This window comes from Maniola hyperantus, chromosome 28, assembly GCF_902806685.2.
Source record: "Maniola hyperantus chromosome 28, iAphHyp1.2, whole genome shotgun sequence".
NCBI classification, from domain to species: Eukaryota; Metazoa; Arthropoda; class Insecta; order Lepidoptera; family Nymphalidae; genus Maniola; species Maniola hyperantus.
Genome location: NC_048563.1, coordinates 5,007,728 through 5,016,159, shown reverse-complemented (window position 1 = coordinate 5,016,159; position 8,432 = coordinate 5,007,728).

Sequence of the window (8,432 nt, the reverse complement as noted above, 5' to 3'; positions counted from 1 at the left end):
TAATTGTAAATACCTACCTACTATATTATCAAACTTAAATAAATGCCTAAATATAAACAAATTCTTTTTATTTCATTTAATAATTCAAACTTGTAAATACGTACATTAATTCCAAATTTCTTTAACACTACTTAATATTCTATCATAATATTCATAAACTATTAAAATTCTTCAAAAATAAAACACTAATGGACAAACAAAACAAAAAATTAATATTCTATCATAATTATTCATAAACTATTAAAATTCTTCCAAAATAAAACACTAATGGACAAAAACATCAAAAAAAATTATAATAACTGCTAGTACCTAGATAACCTAAGTTTTAAAACCTATTGTATAAGTTTATTGCACAATAAGAAATTCTTGTTAATATTCAATAACTATAAACAATTATAGTTATCTATACTAACTCCTAATAACTTCACTATCAATTTACCTAAACACTAAAACCATTATCATACATAATTCTTATGAAAATTCAAAATTACAAAACCAACTAAGTAGAATAACTTCAAAGTCAAGTTAACTTCAAGTTCAAATAAAACCAATCAAACATAAAACAACGAAAAAAAAAACAAACGTAAATTCAAAGTTATACCTAGGTACCTAATTAAACTAGAATTCTTTAAAGTCAAGTTAACTTCAAGTTAAATTCAAATATAAACAGTAAAATAATGAAACCGAAAAAAATAATACCAAGTACCTAAGCATCTAAATACCTACGTACCTACCTACTAGTAGATAAAACTTTCAATATTCAAGAAATATTTCAAAGTACTAGGTACCTAGTTAATATCTAGACAATGGGTTTCACTATTAAAATACCTAAGTACCTATTATTCAAGAAATGTTTCATAAAATATACCTGAAGTATTCAAATAAATCCACTTCTATGAAAATATTTCATTACTAGACTTCTTGTATTCTTGTACTTAAGTACTTGAAGCTAAATAACAGAAGAAAAACAATTCATTACATTTCAAATCAAAGCAATAACTATCATTCATAAAATCTATAAAATTAAATACCTTGAAATCAAACTCTACAAACAAAAAAATAAGTACAAAAAAAAGGCACAGTCTTACAACCAATCAGAAATAATTATAAAAAAGTGCATAAAATAAAAGCTTTGTGATTCGTCAGAAAAATAGAGGCGGTGCCTAAATCATCCTGAAACTTCGGGGGCGGAGCAAACTTGCCACATGCGCGTCCATTCAGAACGTTTGAGGGCGGAGCTATATTTCTCTATGGGGAGAGTGCGTTCGACCAATGAAATATCCTAGATTTTAACACCAATCAAAAACAGGCTCTTGAAAATATTATGGACCAATCACGACTAAGCTCAACAATGTGGGCGGAGCTAACTTCCTATATGGGAGTGTAAATTGGACCAATGACAATCCATGAATTTAGAACAATAATCAAAAACTTTCTCCTGAAAATATTATGGACCAATCGCGACAGCCTGAACAAAGTGAAAACATCGTGAAAGTTTCAATCAATTATGAACCTTATGAGCATTGTATTAGATTTCACGAGTGGTCGAGAAACTATCGCGGTACCCGGGTTCGATTCCCGACCTTCGACATCATTTTTTTTTTACGTTACAATGAACCCTACCCTAAGTTACCCTTACCTAATTAATTTTAATAATTTTATTAATTTTCTTTTAATATTTAGTAATTTATTTCGTAGTTTCACGGGACCACTGGTCTAGCCAATCAGCTGTTTAATGACATAAGGACATTAATTATAGTAGCATATCGCGGTACCCGGATTCGAATCCCGACCTTCGACTTTTTTATTTATTTTTAAGTTGACAATTGGCACAGATTCCGTTGTCTTTCTCTTAAGTAAATTTAGAGTATCTGCATCCTTTTCATTTTAACAATGCTAAAAAGGGACAGAACATTAACTTCAGATTTAAAGACTAAATTTTAATGTACCTACGCTACAAATTTAAACAATAGGCTCGCGACTGCGCGCTAAAATCACGGGTTTTACCATCTAAAAATTAAATTCAAAACTGTCAAACTGCGTCTGTCCTTTTCATATTACATTAGTAAGAAGAGGATGCGAATACTCAAAATTAAATTGTGCTCAGAATCAGTACCTAACCACTTCCATAATTTTCTAGTACTAAACTGTAGCTAATTCCGTTGTACACAATCTCTAAACTAAACTAAAAAGACACGTCAAATCTATTGCTATCCCTTTCATAATGTTGCTTGCGAAAAATGAAAGCACTAGATTTAGACCTGTTAATTTAGTTGAGTTTAGAGATTGTGTACAAGAGAATCGGTTTAAATGTATGTAAGTTTTAGTGATCACAATCAACGATAGATGGCGCTGGCCGTTGTGGAGGTCTTAAGGTGGCAATTATTTACAAAATTCCTCAGAAATTTAAAGTTGCTTAAACTTTGTAGGGTCCCGTACCCGAAGTGTTCCAACGGGACCCTAAAGACTTTAAGCAAGCCTAAGAACCTAAAAAGGTCCCAAAAACTTTAAACCGTCGTGAAAATCAGTACCTTATTATTTTATTATATTTCGAAAGTGTGCTTATTTCATTTGTTGGTTTGTTGGTTTATTGGTTTGTTGGTTTGTCCTTCAATCACGTTGCAACGGTGCAACGGATTGACGTGATTTTTTTGCATGGATATAGACAAAGACCTCTGACGTCATCTTGGTTAAAAACTGACGTTAGCGAATAGAAAATTTGAGTTTGACATTTAATTAGGTATTAGAATTTTTCACGAAATTAGTGTGCCACTGAAATACAGCATAACCCTGCTGGAGAGTGACATAGGCTACTTTTTATTCCGGAAAATCAAAGAGTTCCCACGGGATTTTTAAAAAAACCTAATTCCACGCAGACGAAGTCGCGGGCATCAGCTAGTTAAAAATAAATGTTATTCCTTGTAAGACGAATATATAATTAAGATGTCAACGCCATCTAGTTTCATGTCTAAGAACCATGTTGAGAACATGGCACTGGTTCAGTACTAGTAAGTTGCGAAGTAGTTTAAAATAAAGCGTGTAGATGGCGCTACTACAAAATTAGGTTAAAAATAATATTAGGTTAGAATAAACATTTTATTATTTGTTATATAGCAGCAATATAAATACACCATGATCAACCCATCGCCGGCTCACTACGGAGCACGGGTCACCCTCTCGAGTGTATAAATATCTAGCCCAGCCTATATAAAGAAATTTGGTCTGCAAAGGCTATTTTTATACCGGAAAAACCAAAACTTTCACAGTAGGTATTTGTTGTAAAATGTTGTGATCGACCCATAGCCGGCTCACTACTGAGCACAGATTTCCCTCTCAGAAGGCGTTATAAGGACATAGTCCGCCACGTAGGCCCCGTGCACATTTGACACAGATAATATATTGAATCAATACCACAAAACATACGCATAACACTCAGTGGAAGGTTGCGATGATAGGACCCCCTCAGTATTTCAAAAACCCAATAAGGGTTTCGTTCCCGGGTCCCAACAAATCAGGAATTAGGGTTTCGTTCCCGGGTCCCAACAAATCAGGAATTCCCGGGAACTTAGTACATACTTTAAAATACGCTATACCTGTAATTATTTATAATTTGAAACACAAAACTGAGGATTAATTTTTCATGTTGTCTGTCATGTACTCGTTAAGTGGGTAAAAAATTGATTGATTTAATTTGTTCTTTAATAAATTGAAAAAAAAACCGGCCAAGTGCGAGTCAGGCTCGCGCAATGAGGGTTCCGTACTACAGTCGTATTTTTTCGACATTTTGCACGATAATTCAAAAACTATGATGCATAAAAATAAATAAAAATCTGTTTTAGAATGCACAGGTGAAGCCCTTTCATATGATACCCCACTTGATATAGTCACTCACTTCGAAAGTTGAAAATACTAATTATTAGTTCATGACCACAATTTAATTTTTTTTGTGTGATCTAACCCTAAATTCGCGTTTTTCAGATTTTTCCCTTAATGTCTGCTATAAGACCTACCTACCTGCCAAATTCCATGATTCTAGGTCAACGGGAAGTACCCTGTAGGTTTCTTGACAGACAGACAGACAACAAAGTGATCCTATAAGGGTTCCGTTTTTCCTTTTGAGGTACGGAACCCTAAAAATTGTCAAATCACTTGACTCTCAATTCTCAAATGGAAAATGATGTCAAGCAATATTTTATGTTTGAATTTATGTTTTCTTATACTCTATATATATATATATCTTATATATCTTATCTTATCTCTATATATATATCTTTTTTTTTATAAGCTGTTCGTTGCAAGTTATTTCGCACGACTTACCGTCTAAAGTTGCACGCCGTAGCCGCCGCCTATATTTCGAATTATATAATACTTTAGCATCTAGGATTTAAATAATGTAATTTTTTTGTATTGTGGTTCAGTAAAAATAAAATAAAAATATTTTACAGCGCCATCTATTGACAATAATGTTGTCGAAGAGGAGAAAGTTCAGCTGTTCACCGCTAAATGTCTTTACTAGTTTAGTATCTTGCCGATAGATGACGCTATATTTTTTTGAGATAAGTTTCCTTTCAATAGTAAAATATCTAGTATGATGGTAGGTACCGAACCCTTTGTATGAGTTTCATCAAACCCATACGTGTGGGGTATCTATGGATTTGGATAGGTCTTCCAAAATGATATTTAGGTTTCTAATATCATTTTATTCTAAACTGAATAGTTTGCGCGGGACACTTCCAAAGTGGTAAAATGTGCCCGCTCGCAACTTCGTCCGCGTGGACTACACTAATATCAAACACATATTTCACCACAGTTAGGGGTTGAATTTTCAAAAATCCTTTCTTAGAGGATGCCTACGTCATAATAGCTATCTGCATGCCAAATTTCAGCCCGATCCGTCCAGTAGTTGAGCTGTAAGTTGATAGATCAGTCAGTCAGTCAGTGAGATATTGAGTGAGTGAGTGAGTCATTGAGTGAGTGAGTGAGTGAGTAAGTAAAAAAATCAGATTCTCGGGAAACCAAAAATTTAACTCCCATTTCTCGGGAACAGAAAAACGAAATCCTTAGTCCAATTGAGGCATGGTCCAAAGAATCCGTTTTATGTCGAAAAACTGTGATTTGCGTTAAATTTAATTAGAAGTGTACTTATTTTTAACAGACTTCAAAAAAAAGGAGGAGGTTATCAATTCGACTGTTTTTTTTTTTTTTGTATGTTTGTTACGCGATTACTCTGTCAATTATTAACCGATTTTGATGATTCTTTTTTTGTTTTGTAGGACATACTTCCGAGGTGGTCCCATTTTAATTTGGTAAAGATCTGATGAATATCTTCGGAGATGGAGAACGGAACTCCTCAGTTAATAAGAGTAAATTGCTCGCGATCAGTGTAATAGCTTTGTAACCAGTAGGGTTTTAACCAGGCATAGTATATTTTTAACAGACTTGAAAAAAGGAGGAGTTTCTCAATTCGAATGTATGTCTTTTTGTATGTTTGTTACGCGATTTCTTCGCCAAATATGAACCGATTTATAATGATTCTTTGAAACAGTAGGTTTTTAACCAGGCATATCATATTTTAGTACGATGGGGCCACTAAAAATTGTGAAAAAAAATCAACAAAAAAAAAACAGACTTCAATAACCACCAACACTAAAAAGTAAAAAATAATTTTAATAATTTATTACCCAATATAATATTATTATGTATAGAGTTATTGTAGTTCTATAGTAATATTTTTTGGAGTCGGTGCCAATGTGGAGTCGCAAAACACTTTGAAGATTAGATAGACGGTTCGTGCGGCTAATTGGCACCGGCTCCAAAAAAATATTACTAAAGAACTACAATAACTCTTGTATACATAATATATTGGGTAATAAATTAAATTATTTTTTACTTTTTAGTGTTGGTGGATATTGAAGTCGGGGTTTTTTTTTTGCAAATTTTTAAGTTTCATATTCTAAATTTAGTTTTTGTATAAAGTGTTTATATGTTAATGACGGAGGAGGGAGAGCGGGGACGCTGAGATACAGGTTTTGCAAACTTACTTCAGGGTCCCTGGCACAATTTTTAAAAAGACCTTTGTAGAAACAAATAAATCATTTGTAAATTGTTTCATTTTATCTCAAAGTTAAATTAATTTTAAAGCCGTGAAATTAAGTGGTCCAACCATAGCAACCTTGCCCAAATAAAATAACAGCAGAAAATCACTTACCTTCAAAATTTCCACAGCGCTCCCACAGACTGGAACCGCCTTCCATTGAGCCGCATCCAAATCCAGAAGACACACCGTCACACCAACCTAATAAAAAATAAGCATAATTTAAAACCAAATCATTTTTAAGGTTCCGTACCTCAAAAGGAAAAACGGAAACCTTATAGGATCACTTTGCTGTCTGTCTGTCGGTCTGTCAAGAAACCCAATAGGTTTCTTAACAGACACGACAGTAAAACTTATTAAATAAACAAATGCTTACCACATATTTTATTCCACTGAAACTGTGATCAGGTAGCAGGCGCTAAGCTCCCCTGAAATATTTCGGCAAATAGAATAAGTAACAAGAAATAATTGAGGCATAGTAAAGTGAGGTCTCAGTCTACTCGAGTGAGTTGGCATTTGTCAGTCTGTCAGTCTTATAACTTTTGAACAGCTAACAAACATAATTACTTCAAATTCACTAAAATTATATAAATCAATGGCCCTAAATCCGAAAATAAAAGACTTTATTTGAGAGAGGCGCTCATAGCAGCAAATAGGGGTTATTCCCGTTGAGTCACACCCCCGTGTGTAATACTGTGACAAGGTACCAAAAATTTCAAAACATTCCCGTTGAGTAACACTGTTACACAACGGGAATTTTTTGAACTTGTTGGCACCTTGTGTCACACCTACATAAATACATATTATTGCGCGTGTATCAAGTATTAACTGATTGTGCACTTTTCCGGGATGTTATTTATTTATAAATCCAAGATGGCGGACATGATTTTTTTTTCAAAAAATTGACATGGGTGTCGTTTTCAGGGTTTTCGAGGGTGCTGAATTTGATGATGACATTAATTCTGAAATCCAAGATGGCGGACATGAGTTTTTTTACAAAAAATTGACATGGGTGTCGTTTTCAGGGTTTTTGAGGGTGCTGAATTTGATGATGACATTTATTCTGAAATCCAAGATGGCGGACATGAATTTTTTTACAAAAAATTGACATGGGTGTCGTTTTCAGGGTTTTCGAGGGTGCTGAATTTGATGATGACATTTATTCTGAAATCCAAGATGGCGGACATGATTTCTTTTGCAAAAAATTGACATGGGTGTCGTTTTCAGGGTTTTCGAGGGTGCTGAATTTGATGATGACATTTATTCTGAAATCCAAGATGGCGGACATGAATTTTTTTACAAAAAATTGACATGGGTGTCGTTTTCAGGGTTTTCGAGGGTGCTGAATTTGATGATGACATTTATTCTGAAATCCAAGATGGCGGACATGATTTTTTTTACAAAAAATAGACATGGGTGTCGTTTTCAGGGTTTTTGAGCGTGCTGAATTTAATGATGACATTTAATTTTAAATCCAAGTATTTCCAATCCAAGTAATTTGAAAAAAAATCATGTCCGCCATCTTGGATTTCAGAATAAATGTCATCATCAAATTCAGCACCCTCGAAAACCCTGCAACGGCACCCATGTCAATTTTTTGAAAAAAATTTCATGTCTGCCATCTTGGATTTCAGAATAAATGTCATCATCAAATTCAGCACCCTCGAAAACCCTGAAAACGACACCCATGTCAATTTTTTTTAAAAAAAATCATGTCCGCCATCTTGGATTTCAGAATAAATGTCATCATCAAATTCAGCACCCTCGAAAACCCTGAAAACGACACCCATGTCAATTTTTTGAAAAAAAAATCATGTCCGCCATCTTGGATTTCAGAATAAATGTCATCATCAAATTCAGCACCCTCGAAAACCCTGAAAACGACACCCATGTCAATTTTTTGAAAAAAAATTCATGTCCGCCATCTTGGATTTCAGAATAAATGTCATCATCAAATTCAGCACCCTCGAAAACCCTGAAAACGACACCCATGTCAATTTTTTGAAAAAAAAATCATGTCCGCCATCTTGGATTTATAAATAAATAACATCCCGGAAAAGTGCACAATCAGTTAATACTTGATACACGCGCAATAATATGTATTTATGTAGGTGTGACACAAGGTGCCAACAAGTTCAAAAAATTCCCGTTGTGTAACAGTGTTACTCAACGGGAATGTTTTGAAATTTTTGGTACCTTGTGTCACAGTGTTACACACGGGGGTGTGACTCAACGGGAATAACCCGCAAATAGAGGATTAAATAAAAAAAAACACTTAATAATATAGTCATTCGGGACAAAAGCACACACTCTTGCCTTCTTTGCTAAATTTTCCAAG